We start from the raw sequence: 15,079 nt of genomic DNA, 5'->3' as shown, positions 1-15,079 counted from the left end.
CCATTAGTCCAATTTTTGAAGTTCGACGGATGAAAGCCCAGAGAGAAGGCCGGGTTGTGGAAGACTGGAGAAGGGGGGTGGGGGGACAGGGGGGAAAAAAAAAAAAAAAAAAAAAAAAAAAAAATCGCAAACCACAGGGAATGCCTTTATATTGCAGCGCCCAGTCCCACGTTTTAAGGGTGTGTTTAGTGGAAGAACCCCCCCCCCCCACTACCCCACGTCTGTCGCAATATAGACGGGATGTAGGGGGGAAAAAAAAATAAATAAAAAAATCGAAGGTGGAGCATGAGGCGTGACTGCTTTAACTCTACCCATTTTGGGCGCCCAGAGGCCATGACCCACGCCTCAACGTGGTATCTGCGCAAGTTGGGAACCCCCAGGCCCATTACTACCCCCCTCCAAGTCCGCCATGGTCCTCTGGGAGATCCTCGCTTTCCTACCCTTCCAAATCAAGGCAAGCATCTTTCTCTGCCTATGTAAGAGGAGATTGTGGGATTGAAGTGGGACGGGAGGATCAGGCATAAAGAAACCTTGGAAGGAGGTTCATTTTGCAAACAGTGATCTGCCCCGATGAGCGAAATCATCTGGACTGGCCAGCGTTCAAAATCTGATTTTAATTCCTTGAAGTGTGGGGTAGTTTAATAAGTAGTTTAATAAGTACATGTCACTGGGCCGAGATGGGATGTGGACACCCAGGTAGGGAATGGATTTCGTACTGCATTGGATCGCGAATAATGGTTCTAAGGTTGCTTGCTCCCCTGGATCCAGGCCCACCCCCAGAACCACTGATTTCCCCAAATTAATAGCGAAGCCCAATAGCCTCCCACATCTATGGGGCTCCCTACGAGCCGCCACGGTTAGCGAGGAACGAATGTCTGTTATGGAGCACATTGTCTGCATAAAGGGAAATCTTATGCTGGGAGATGCCGACGGGAAGGCCTTTAATACCTTTAATTCGAACCCTCTGGACCAGGGGCTCCATCACCAGGGCAAAAAGAATGGTGATGAGGGAGGGCATCCCTGCCTAGTTCCACAGGTCAGGGAAATCGGATCAGACAGGTTGTGGTTGACCTGGAGGAGAGCTTTGGGAGCCTGATAGTTTGCCAAAATGAAGCTGCAGAAGCCTGGGCCAAAATGAAAGGCCTCCAATGTGAGCTGTAAAAAAAAGACCAGTCCACCTTATCGAAGGCCTTGGTGGTGTCCAAGGCCAGCAATGGCAGTTTATGTGAATCCTGGGAGGCGATGTCCACTAGATTTAGGGCCCTGCGGATATTATCCCCAGCAGACCTGTGTGTTACAAAGCCTGTTTGTAATCGGTCTATCAGGTTGGGCAAGACATTTGCTAGGCGATTCGCCAAGATTTTGGAGTAAATGTTCGCATCGATGTTCAATAAGGAAATAGCATGTAAAAAAGGGGGGTGAGGCGCGCACTCCAATTCCTGGCCAATATACTACCTGAAGAATGAAAAAATATATAACTGGGTTAAATCCCAAAAGTGTCCAATTCACTGGGTTAGATCTCAATTGTTGCCAAAATGTTCACAGGGTTGGATCCCTTCTGCTGCATGTGTGCTGCTGTTCTCCTCCTCCTAGCGCTTCGTGTCCTAACACTCTTCAGGGAGGCTGTGTTGCCTTGCTTTTCAGGTGAATCCAATTAAATTGCTAATGCAGTCTAAGGATTATGGTAGCTGTAGTGAAAAATGTTGTTCAGTTCACCCCCTCTTTTTTACAATAAGGAAATAGGCCTGTATGAGCTGTCGTCTTTAGGATCTTTACCGGGCTTGAGCAGGAGCACCGTAATAGATTTGTGCATAGTTGGGTTAATGGATCCAGAGGCCCCAAATTAATTATAGAGGACTTTCAGCGGGGCAACCAGTTGAGGGTGGAATATTTTGTAAAATCTTGTGGTGAAAACATCAGGGTCCGGTGCTCTCGGTTTCAGGGACTTAATGCCCACCTCCACACCCTCACCTGTGATCCGGGTGCCCACTTTCTCCCTGTCCGACTCTTCAAGCTGCGGAAGGGCAGCCCCTACAAGTATGGCTGCTGTTCTGCTGTGTCCCGGGGAGTTGCTGACATTGTGCCCGTAAGATGGGCCGCTGCTATTCGTGGCTTGTTTTTTTCTGCGTATTTGGTCTTGCCCTGGGGGTCGCGCAGGCCCACTATCATTTTATCCTCCGTGCTTTCGCCAATTTCTCTACCAGGAGTTTTTTTTTGCATTATTGTCCCTGGCATAATATCCTGGCTTGGTTTTCGTTAGTAAGTGAGTGGTCTCTGCTAGATGGGCCTCTAGCTTTCATCTGGCCAGTAGCAGGGCTCGTTGGGATTTCGGAGACCAGCCTTTCTGTTTATGGTAGGCCTCGGCTGTTTGAACCGCTTCCTCGAGATTCCTGCGGGTCTGTTTATGCTTATGGAACGCTGCTTCATGTGCAATGAGTTCTCCCCGCACCACTGCCTTCATAGCGTCCCATGTGATAGCCGGGGAAGTATCTTCTGTTGGGTTTTCTCAGAAAAAGTTCTTGATCACCAGAGCTATGGAGTCTAAGCGAGAAGTCGTTCAAGAGTGGGTCGTATAGATTCCAATGATGTCCGGGTGGAGCTGGGGGGGTCATGAGCATGAAGGGTCAGTGTAATCGGGGCATGGTCAGAAAGCACATTTGACCCAATACTTACTTCGTCAACAAAAGCCAGTGAAGTCTTTTTCGCCAGGGTGAAGCACTCTCCATGAATCCACCACTCCCAGAGTTAGGAGCAAATGGAGTAAGATCAGAGCAAAGTTCTTTAGGGGCCGGCAGGTGTGATCTATCCCAAACGGGGTCTGGCTGGGACCCCATTGAAATCACCTCTTATGACGATGTGGCCTTCCACAAAAGCGAGGAGGGTCTTGCCCAGTGTCTCATAAAATGCCTCCTGTCCATCATTAGGGGCATAAACTGCTACCAGAGAATACAACTGTCCATAAGGCCTTTGACAGCCACTTATCCCACCGAACACCGCAGGGTTTCTAATATTTCGGGTCGGGTAGCCCTGGCGTGGAGAATGGCCATACCCTCTTTTTTCGTACCATTAGACGCCAGGAATTGAAACTGAAAAGGTCTGTCACGGAGGCGTGTAAAATCGGTGGGCAACAGGTGAGTTTCTTGCAGAAAGACCACCAATCCCTCCATATCTTGAAGCCGCTTCAGGGTAGACTTTCGTTTGGAGGGGGAGTTCAGGCCTTTAGTATTCAGCGAGATGAAGTTCAGCTTCTGGTCTGTGGGGGGAGGGGGTGATCCTGGGGCCAGTCGGGGAGAAATGGCTGCGATGGCTTCAGTCATCCTGTAGGCACAGTACAACCAGGGTTTTAACTTGGGCTTCAAACGTGAAGCAATAACAACATCAACCTTGTGGGAAGCAGAGTTTTTCTGGTCGGCTTTTCCCTTAGCCAACAGGGCTAACATTGTTTGTGATGCACTCCAAGTGCTTCTAGGTGACATTCACCTCGGAGTCGGGCATGAGCCGCGCGAATACCGTTGCAAATTAGCTATTATACTGCGTCTTCACGCATGTCGTTATTCCAAGGTTCGCCACATGCAGGATTATTGTATTGAAAGTGGTGAGCCGAGCAGTAGTCTTCACTCAAGACGTGGCTCATATATTCCCAGGACGGTCAACGCCCAGACTTCGCTTTCTGGACCTTAGTCCATGTTGACCGCTTTGGTTTTGGAAGGAGTCCTTCAGGGCCACTCCTCCGGGAGTCCAGGGGGGTTCCAGATTCCTTTTCAGGTGAGGTAGGACTCAAGATTGAGTCAGCATCTTCTATATGGCTAATCATTCGGGGGACCCTCTTATAGGAGAACTGGCGCGGTGGGGACCAGCCAACAGTAACAAACCTGTGTGTGCCGAAGAAATAATGTCAAGGGCTTCAGAGCTCTCCGTTTCTGGATAGTTGCCATAGCTAGACCCTGGTAAATCTGGAGAGGGGAGCCCTGGAAGGTCAGGTCGTCCTGAGAGCGCCCCATTGCCATGATAGCCCTCCTTGGTTGTGTAAAAGTGCACCCAGGGGGGAGGGGGGAAATCAGAGTATACACCTCACCAGGGTTGGGGGTCTGTGGGTCCGGTCCAGTATGATTTGGGACTTATCCAAGTGAGGCAAAAGAGAATGAAAGAGGTCATCCACATATTCTGCCACCTTCTGGTCGGGACCGAGGAGGTGACTCCCCGAATTCGAAGGTTATTCCGCCAAGCTCTGTTTTCCAAATCCTCCTGCTTGTGCTCCAAGATCAAATGTTTGTCAAGTAGGGCTTGCATCGTGCGCTGTATATCCAGAATCGTGGCTGCAAGTTCTCGGGTCAGGTCTTCCACCTCTCCTACTCTTTGTTCCAACGCCACAACTCTTTGCTCAGTTTGTTCCACTTTAGCGGTCAGTTCCGTCATACAAGACCGGAATTCAGCTTTAATGTCCTGCATAAAAGTCAGGATGTCTCCCTTAGTGTCTAGCCGACTCGCGCTATCTAATGGGGCTTGTGGCAGGGACTTTGGGGTGTCTGTCTTTTTCCCTTTGTCGGATGGGAGCAGCATGGTGGTAATGTCTGCGCTCTGAGTTTTGACATCTCTGCCAGGGACCAAGGAGTACTGCAGAGTCCTCAAAGATTGGCAGATTAAGAGGAATTACAACGCTTATGTCTCGCTGTTGAATAGGGCCTCGGTACCTGGTGGGTTCCCTCCATTCAAGATCTGCAGTAATGTCCTGCACGGGTCACTGCGCCTGGCCAGAAGAGTTGAAGCAGCCGTCCAGCAAGCATGGCAGTTATGCTGTAGGAGAGTGGGTTAATCACCTAGGTGTTATAGGCCAAGTAGAGCAGAGGGAATCCAAAGCCCCAGGTCTCTGCCCAATTTTCCAGGCATCAGGGAGGGAGCCCAGGGGCTAGACAATTGAATTAGTTCAGCTGTGATTAGTAATTGAGTCCCTCCAGCGATATATTGGGCTGTGTGGACCCTCCACAGGGCCACCCCAGCAGACAACTCAGCCTGTGGGCACAGTAGATGGTGGTCAGGGGCGCCCCAGGATGTAGTGGCCCTCCGGAGTGTTAAGGTAAAAGAGGAAGGGCAGTGAACCTGGTCCCCAGGATGGTAGCTCTGGGCTGTAGGGCAACGGGATTATCCTTTACCTCATGTATGCTTGCAGAGGTATGTGAGGGCTATCTCCTCACCGGACTCCTGGGGCCTTCATAGCCGGGCCACCACAGAGGCGACCGAGCACGATGAACTCCGTTCCATCAAGGTATTACGCGGTGGCTCCGGCGCAATATTCGCACAGGGGCCAGGATCGCGCCATGTTCTTTGCATTTGCAAGAAGCAGAGGCCGAGGTCTCCGATGCAGGAGACCCGGCCCCCGATACACTTGGGCCACAAAGTGTAGATTCCGCAGGCGGTCCGCTTGATGCACGGGTCCAGGGGAGGCACCAGCCCGCCCCCAGGCTGCGCAGAGTCTTAACGACGCACTCTGCGGCATCTGCAGGAGAGAAAGGGCACCCCCAGGGAGCGCTCCTCAAAGTCGGAGGACTGGAGGATGCACTCTGAGGATGTTGGGTGCGTGTGCTGGGTCACTCCGCTCTGGTAAGCAAAGGGTCCCTGGCGCGGTCCGCGGCACGCTCTCTTCGGAGGACGATGTTGGCCCCGGCCCAGCGCAGATGTTGAGGCAGTCAGAAGGGTGATTTACTGGTGAGGATCTCTCCCCGGGCCTCCTCAAGTACGATCAGCTGGGCCGAGGGCTGTGTCCCCCCCGCACTCCATGTCGCAAGGCAGGTCCGCCATTTTAGATATGCCGGGAGGACGAGGGGTCCGAAATCCGCTGCAATCCATGAGTTTGGAGCGGGCTGAGGCCATAGATCGCCACCATTCAAGCCACCTTTGTTAGGGCTCACAGAATTACCACATTTTATATAGTTCTGCTGCATGAAGAACAGGGTCAACATGGGCCATTAAAGGAGCTTGCTCATCCGCGGCGCCCCAAGCCACTGCCCCCACCTCTGTCATTTTACACGTCGGCCAGATTAAGCTACTAACTACTTTTAGGGGGGAGGATGGAGGGTTGTACTGTGGAAAGGGGACTATGGACTAGGAGTATGTTGGTCACTACGGTGAGTGACTTGTAATTACTCCCATGTCCTGTCCCCTTTCCTCCATACGACATGGGCGATTACAACTGACCATTAGATCTTAGAGAGGAGAGGTGACTATAGCCTTACGCAAATAGATTCTTCAGCACTGCTTGGCCAAATGCTGCATCTGACCGTGCACTGTTAAGACAGTAATGCTGGCAAAAAGCGGATGGTGAAGCCCATGTTGCTACCCTGCTGATGACCTGCCAAGGTAAATGCCTTTGGAACGCCACTGCGGTAGCCTTAGCCCTGGTGGCATGGGCTTGTAGGTTTGCTGGACACTCGTTATGCCCTTTATCAGCTTCCTAGATAGCTGCCACCATCCATCTTGCTATGGAGGCTTTTGAGGCTTGATAAACCGGCCGTGACCCCCCAAAGCTTACAAACAAGGCGTCAGACTTACGAATCTCCTTTGATCTATCGAGGTAGAACTTCAGCGGCCTTCTGACATCGAGACGGTGTAGGACCCTCTCCACGTCCGATTGTGGATTGGGAAAAACATTGGAAGCACAATATCCTAGTTCAAATGGAATGATAAGCCCATGTTCGGTAAAAATGATGGATGGTGTGAAGCACCACCATATCCCTGTGGATGTAAGGTTCAGACGCGACTAGGGCTTTTATTTCACGGACTGAGTACTGACGTTCGCCCAACCAGTAGCACTGTTTTGATGGTGACCAGCTTGACGTCCGTCGTAGCCATGGGTTCAAAAGGCTTATGCGCTTAGTACCACATTTAGATCCCAAGCTGGGTGCGAGTGCTTGACCGGAGGGAATAGAGTTGTTAGACCAGTGAGGTGTCTCTTAACCACTGGGTGGGACGTGGGGAAGGACACAGAGTCCGTTTAAACAAAAAATATGTTTTATTCGATTCTTGGTTTTATTACAAACCTTTATCATAAATTCATCTTCCTTGTTTCAATTAAATCGTATCTCATATCAAAGCAAGAAAGAAATATCAAACTCGGTGGTCTATGAGGTTAGATACATTTCACATTCAATTCAAACACTTCTTTCAAAAATGTTACGAGGCAGAACGTTGCTGTGAAAGGAGAAAAGACCAGATTGTCCACAATCAATGTACCCATGTGCTTAGTTCTAAACTCAATCAGCCTAGGGCAAACCAATGTTATATGCTTAAGTGTCTCTTTCATCTCGTTTTCAGCACATCTGCATCCCATAGTAAAGCCTTGGTTGTAGATCTGCAAAATTTGTTTTGTAGGAGACCGATTCAGTCTGAAACGCTTACACTGATTTCTAAACCACAGATTGGGAAACTTAAGCCTTATTTTCGTTTCTCAAAGCGTTTGACAGGCTGCCAGAGTTCTTTTCCTCTTGGGTTTTGATCCAGCCATCCTGCCACAACTTCCCATTTAACCTTCACTTGGTTATTTATCAGGACTTCCACATCAGTTTGCAAATGATCCAAATATCGTCGACAACCGTTACTCCATTGGTGGAGGAAGACATTTCTACCATTCTTCAGATCTTGCTCCAAAATTTGATAGGGCCCAACTGGATGCAGCATCACAGATTTGCAGACAGGGCCAGGGTTTTCCAGATCGTCTTCACCTGTAAAGAGATCAAATCCAGCTCCCATCTAATCACTGCAGTTGGAATTAGATCTGGAAGCTTCACTATTTCTCCAAAAACAGCCCTCCGGTGAAAGCTATGATTCCCAAAAGGTGTTCGACGAATGAATAAACTTTCGTTTGAAAAGACAGGACAGGAAGAATAGAAAACTTGCCATATTTGTTCTGAACCAATCTACCTTGATCGGTCAGGATTTTCAGTTTAGCTTTCCGAGCCGGTTTTCAAGGTAGATCAATTCTGCTGTTATTAATGAGTGCCCCCAAATATATTGTCTGGTTGATCTGGGCTAACGGGTCATGATCCACATTACATTTAAAAGAGGGCTTGAGGGGAGATCCTTGCTACCCAATACCAAAATCCTAGTTTTTGCTGGCTTCATCAAACCATTAGTGGGCCTATTTCCTTTAAGGCCCTCCAAACTACGCTGTAACCCAATCAGCATCATGTCGACCACGACTAGGTCATCCACGTAGAGCATCCTTGCCAGCTTTTGCTCACCAATCTTTTGTGGAAATGCTTGGATCTTGTCCAAGGGCTCCCCAATATTGGAAATAAACTAAACAAGGTTGGGGCCAAAGGACACCCCGGTTTTAGACCCATTGTTAATTGGACTGGTTTTTTTACATTGGTAGATTTGTATAAGCAGCCAATAGATCAGGTGCACACTTCCAGGCCTCCATTTTGGACCACAGCAGTTGTCAGTATATGCTGTCAAAGGCCTTTCTTTGTTCCACAAAAGCCAAATCTACTTTTGCATTAGGGTTAAAGGCTGTTCCTTTCAGAATACTCAGCAAGAACAGATTCAAATCTGTACCAACACCTTCAACAAAATCTGTCTGTCTAGGATCCTCTCTTCCAACATTCCCGATCCACTTTTATTGTTTCAGAAGGAAAGCTGCAAATAATTTGCCCAACAAATCTAGGAGAGTAATTGGGCAGTAGATGGACAGATCCACCCTATTAACCTGCTTATAGATGGCAACGATTATCGACGATCTCCACCAACTTGGCATCTGTTTTCATGATCTGCTTGAAGAGTTGGAAAATAAAAGGAGACCAGGCTTCAGGTGATTCCTTAATCAGTTTGTGATACCATTCCGTCGTGGGGTTCTACAGCGATTAGCCTCCTTCATTAGTTCAACATCTAATTGGTCCAGCGGGAAAGGCCATCTAGACTTGATTTTAATAGGCCGAAAATACTTTGAGCCATCCCTCAGATCAAATAATTTTTGATAGACGTTTATCCATGCTGCTTCTGAAACCACGTTTGCCAAGGAAATGGCTCTTACATCTTTTCTAAAGAGCAGCCAACATACGTTCAGCCTCCTTCTGTAGAATCTCGGCCTAATATAAAGCTAACCAGTTCTTCTATTTATATTTTTGCTTTTTCGCCCATAATAGATGCTGACTGTCTTAGGTGGCTAATATGTTTTTGATCTTTCCCTAAAAGGTTCTTCTCCTGCTTGATTCTTTCATCAAAGTTATATCTGTGAGAAAGTCAATGATGAATCCTTTTTAGACTGGATCTTAAGTTCCAGAAGTAATGGGACATAGTTCAAATCTCCCCCTTGTGCCAACTGAGAGGCACATTTTCTTGAAAATGTACCAATATCCTGGTCTCAGCCTTAGAACCCCCTGTGTGGGTTCAATGCCAATATATCTGATATCTGGGTTCGGTTTGTAGTTCCCACCCCAAGTGAGTTTTAACATAGCGTGGTCGCTAGTTAATTTTGGGATAATTTCAAACTATCATATATCCTGAATCAAGGAACTTGAGCCAAAGATGTAATCCAAAATACTAGACGGAATACCATTGGACCAAGTTGGAGCTGGAGGACAGTCCCCATTAAGAATGTGTAGGTCTCTGGAATTCATCAGGTCTAACCATTCGGCTACTCTAAGTTTCCGGTCCGTTGGTAATCCATGGCCCGGGGGGGTAGGGCGAGTGCCCCTGCTCGCAATACAGGGACAATTGAGACAGCCCCTGCGAGAAACCTGAAGGTGTCTCTGCCGCAGGTCCCTGGGGACTAGTCATCCAGGTGGCCAGGACACGGTCATCGCTATTGGATCCAGTTCCTGGGGGTGGTCCAGTGTGGGAGGATCACCTGGATGAGGGGTCTTTGGGGAGTGGGATACCGAAGGGTGAGACATGATAACCCCTTCCCTGTAACACCTTTTCCCCATCCTACCAGGTAGGATACCTAGAAGCTCAACTGCTCCCCTTTCCCGACAGCAACACTTTCTCACAGACAGTTCATTGTGAACGGCAACAGATTAACAGAGCCGTATACCCGACATGTCCCAACACAAGGGTCAGGCAGAGCCAGGCAATTACTGATAATTACACACACCTGACTTCCATCACACTTCCGCACACAGATAAAAGGCGGAGCACGAAAGCACATTCTGAGCAAGGCAAAACGCCAAAGGAAGCTGCAATTCCAAGATGGCAGTTTAAACTGAGGAGAAAGGCGGTGAGACGAGAGCGGGCTGCAAGGAGGGAACTACCCTTGACCTTTTCGGGGAAAAACCGCGACTTTGAAGAGGCCTCTTGAAAAGAAACATAAGACCGGGAATTGCAGCTGACGAACGGTGTAGTGTGTGTCAAAGGTACACAGGGCCCTCCTGCATTGAAAGCCAAGGTGGGGAGAAGCGATTGCCGCTGTGTTACTGTCTTTGTCTCCAACAGCAAATCAACAAATGTGAATTCAGCACAGCCAGTGAAGTCAGAGAGACTGATAACAGACCGGACTGTGTTACGCTCAAGGTTGCAAGCAACATTGTATGAGGAAAGGTGACTTGCATGTGATTGAACTTTATGAAACCGAAATAGGTACCAGATACAGAGTGGTCCGGCACTACATGCGTGCTCACTCGAAGTGGTCCTGCAAAATTCCGGGTCAAGCTAAATTCCGGGCGCATTCGAAAGTCTTTGATGGCCAATATGAAGTGAAATTGTTCCGAGCCCGGAAGACGGGGATCCGGGATGAACCGTGAGTCACCCAAGAAGATATTGCTGTGGCAAATGCGAACCTGGTTGAGGGAGGCTGATTGTATATATAAAAAAAAAGGATCTGAGCCTGGCTGAGCGGGATCCAGGGTGAAGAGTGAATCGCTCGACTTTGAATGTTAAGAGACTTGGGCATAGGAGGTCCGGATGTTGGTAAAAATGAACTGTGTCCTCGTGCCAAAGAAGCCCAAGAGTGTGCATTGCTGAAGTGAACAACCTTGCCCCGTGCTAAAAACATGGGGAACGGAGGCCAATGGCCTGAGCATCTTGATTTATTTTGTGCACACTTCTTTTTCGTGAACATTACCCCACACTATTTGTAGATTAGCGGTAAGGATTGGCAATAGCTTTATTTGTATAGGCCTGTTTTATTTGACAAGACTCCACTAGGACTATTATTTGATGGTCGTAGCTTGCTCCCATCTTAGATTTAGGTTTAGATAGGCGTTTTTCACACGCTTGATAAAGGTCAATAAACACCCTTAAATTGTGGTCACTCTCGTCTTACTTTGATGCAATGCCTTCCTCACAACCCCCACAATTGTGAAATGCAGGTTAAATTGTAAAACAATACATCAATCCAATACACAACTGTAAACACCTCAGTTGTTATAGCAGCCAGATTCCAGTAAACATTGAGGATCAAACCAGGTCGAGCTTCATAGCCCACGCTTTCTTTGATGTTTATGCCGATGGTTTGTAGAAAGGTATTCAGACTTCCAACTACCTCCACCGTTATCCCATTTCCAGTCTTTATAAGGGTTAACAAGCCCGCTGCAGGGCGCCCACTAGTACCTCAATAGGCTGGGTTAAGAAAGGAAGTATAGCTGTCTAAAACAGGAGGTAATAGAAGCCAAGTTACCTGCAAGCATATTACATATAGGGCACCAGAACATATGTCCATGACCTTTGTTAAGTGCAAAGAGCCCCTTGTATTCGGGAAGGCTATCCGCCATAAACAATTTCGTGGTTCACTGGAAGTCTGGTGATGAAACTGAGAAAAACCCCGACTCCTAACAGAACACATTTTTCCTTGAACTGACATTGGTGAAAGAGATTAGTCATTTATCAGTATCAGCGCTGTTAAATGTAACCTTCAATGGGACCTTGTAAACTTCTTAAGGGTCTGGTATTCGTCATAACATTTGCCTCATTACTTTCTTGCCTTGTGCTTGTCGGCAAAAATTGCATACCGAAGGCACTACCTTGCTGGATGTTTTGAGGCTCATCTTTAATTGTGGGCTAGGGCTATTTGTCACAAGAGGCGAAAGACACGTTGACATGGGAGATCGAATTACAGTCATTTTATTACACATCTCTTGTATGCCAACCGGGGGAAGAAGCAGTTAATTTTCCCCTTTGTTGGCAATGTACTTTGGACTTAAGACCGCATCATTCTCTGTAGGGAGAGTTAAAAGAATCCCATGATCAGTACCTTTCAACAGGGCCTTGGTCAAAGACTCGGATCAAAAACTAGGAAAAATATGAAGATGGGGACCTGGTCAACTTTGTAGCTCAGCGGCAAAGAAGTATTCTGGTGCGAACCGCTGGCGGGAAAAGGAGAACAACCCTCCTGTAGAATGTGAGCAGGGTGCTCTTCCATACCGAGCTCGGCTGTGGAGCATCCATGGATCCTATATTTTTCACAGCCCCCAACTGTGCTCGTCAAAAAACTGGCTAAGGCAGGTTCAATTAGCAAAATCTCAACGTCTGTGAGATCATGAACATTACTTCTAATCTCAAGGGGGAATTTCATAGAATTAGAAGCTGGCAAGTCATCCAGTCGTTTCACATTCTGCCCAATGGAGACAAGGACACAAGACCCTTAACATTTGGGGCGTCGGCTGAAAATTTTTGAAGTTTCTTCCCCTTCAGAGCGTTTGCTAATCTGAGGCATTCCTCACTCCCACTGGAATCCTGAAGCCAGGTTATGGCATCCTTCATTGGCAGTGGCAACCCTGTTTTTGAGACGTGTCTGGTAATGCGAACGGGGTAACAAACGTTTTTGGTTTTTAGAGTGTTAACAGGTAACCGGCTCACCTGAGACTTCAGTTGCTGCCTGGTTCTTAGCATTAGAAAGAAACACACAGCATCCATGGTGTAGTATGTAGAAAATCTGTGCTCCCAGGATCTTCAAGTGGCTCCCTAAGTCTCTGAGGCCTCCCCGGCAACACAGCCAACACTCCTGCACACTCAGTGTCTCTGCGACTGGAGTGAGTTTTTGAATGGAAGCAAACACTGCAGCAATGGGACGGGATGAAAGACTTTGGTCGTCCTCCCATTAGCAGCGGCACTGTGGAAAGCGAGCAGAACGCCGCAAACACACTTGCGCACTTGAGTTCTTGTAAGCCCTTATAGCTGCGACACATGCCTCCCTGCAATCTGGACCTCGGCAGGTGAGCCGAGAAAGACAGAACATGGTCCAGGGAACAGGTCATAGGGTATACCCAGTTATTGTTTGCCCAAAAACAGAACCATGTCAACTTGCTTTTATATTGACTGTGTGGTGCCCCTGTTCGCCTTCTGGATGATCTACAAATTCTCCTCAGATAATTGTAAGTGTTGACGGGTCACATTCTCAGGAACCAAGCCGCTAGGGCTAGTTTCTCTGGAGCTAGGTGCACCACCGCCCTCCCCTTGCTCTGTGAGGAGTGCGGCTCCTGTAAGAAGCAGAGGAATCGGCACCCGAGACGCCAGCCTCACCAGATCCAAATACCCGACTGGCGGGCCACTGAGGCACCACTAGAAGGAGGCAAAGGCCCTGCGAATTCCGGATCTTGCTCATTACCTTCTATATATTAGTGGAGTTGTCAGAACGCATAGGCTCAAAGGTTGCTCCAGGACAGGTGAAGAGCGTCCCCCAGTGGGCTACGGCCCTTGCCCATCCAGGACCCGAAGTGATCACATGTTCTGTTGGCTTCTGTGGCAAATAGGTCCACCCTCGGATCACCCCATGCTCCAAATATGTCCCTCATTACTTGGGGACATATCTCTCATTCATGATTGTCCTCTGCCAGCGTGCTGAGCCTGTCTGCCCCAACATTGCTGTCCCTTGGGGATTCTATGTGCTAACAACGCATTTTAAAGACCCGAGCACAAAAAAAAGACTATTCTTTTGGCCAGATTTAAAATGGGGCATTAGGAAATGCTCCAGCGTCCGCAAGGTGAACGCTTCCCCAAACTCCTTTCAGCACCCACCACCCCTTTCCCAGCACAACACCAAGTCCAAATAACCCCCCCCCCCACCCGCGTACGGTCACTGAGCAGTCATTCTAAATCAATCTTTTTCGTTTTCGGCCCAGTTTTCACTCAGCACCCACTTGGGAGACGACACTTCCATTGTCAGTCTGCACATGGGCAGGGATCTGCCCCAGCCACCCCCCCTGCTCGTTTATGTAGTACATACATGTGGAACTATCCGTTTGAATACAGACTCCCCTGCTCCCGAACAGCAGTAGGAAGCTCTCAGCACTAGCTGTATTGCCATGAGCTCTAGCACTAGTTGTATTGCCCTCAGCTCAGATGGCTGTCCTTATCTTTGCATGACCACAGGCCGTGGACTGAGTGGCTGCCTAGAGTGCACCCCTCACCCCCACCAGTGATGAATCGATTGTTTTCGTTACGGAAGCCATTGGCAGAAGAAATGGCATACCGATGGAGGTGGCTACCCTGTTTCCACCATATGAGATCCTGGTGCAGATCTGCCAGTATGGTGACCGTGGTGGACTGAGTCCTTCTCTTGGTTCCAGCAGCTTCCAAGACGCAACCGAATTCTCTTCATCCCGAGCCTTGTAAATGGGACCGCTAGGAAGCAAACCATCATGATCCCTAACAAGTGTTGGAACCACCATGCAGTCTTAGCTGCTCTGCTCAGGAAGTGACCAATAGCCGCCTTCAAGCTTTTGATCCTTTCCGGCGTAGAAAAAATCTTTTGTTGCTGCGTGTCACACAGTAGGCCCAGAGAAACCAGGCACCGCATGGGAGTCAGCTGATTGATAGAGAACCCTAGCTCATACAGAATGTCCATGACATTGATATTGATATTGCCTGCCTGACTTCCTTGCACCTACCTGCTGATTGGTTACCACTGCCTATCTAAGCCAATCACGCTTCGCTGGCAGGTGAGAGCCGGCCCTAGAAAGAAGGCTCCCTACTGACGGAGCTGACCGAGCGTGCCGTGCTACACCAGGTCATTTTACCTTGCCTCTGCACAGGTCATCCTCAACGACTGCAAGGTGAGACTATTATATCCCCACTGATCATGCACACCTGTATTTCTTCGTGCCGCCAATCCAGAGACACTGTTGTCAATTGCATTGACTTGCCCTGATCC

The 15,079-nt window shown here is 48.6% G+C and overlaps 1 protein-coding gene across 1 annotated transcript in view; it reads right to left on the bottom strand.

Moving 5' to 3' along the window:
- ASXL1 (ASXL transcriptional regulator 1) overlaps nt 1–15,079 on the bottom strand; it is an 858,527-nt gene that overhangs the window by 5,779 nt on the left and 837,669 nt on the right. The window lies entirely within an intron of this gene.

This window comes from Ambystoma mexicanum, chromosome 3p (genome assembly GCF_040938575.1).
Source record: "Ambystoma mexicanum isolate Mex_15411 chromosome 3p, UKY_AmexF1_1, whole genome shotgun sequence".
NCBI lineage: Eukaryota > Metazoa > Chordata > Amphibia > Caudata > Ambystomatidae > Ambystoma > Ambystoma mexicanum.
The sequence above is the reverse complement of the archived record's forward strand: the minus strand, read 5'-3'. Positions and strand labels throughout refer to the sequence as shown.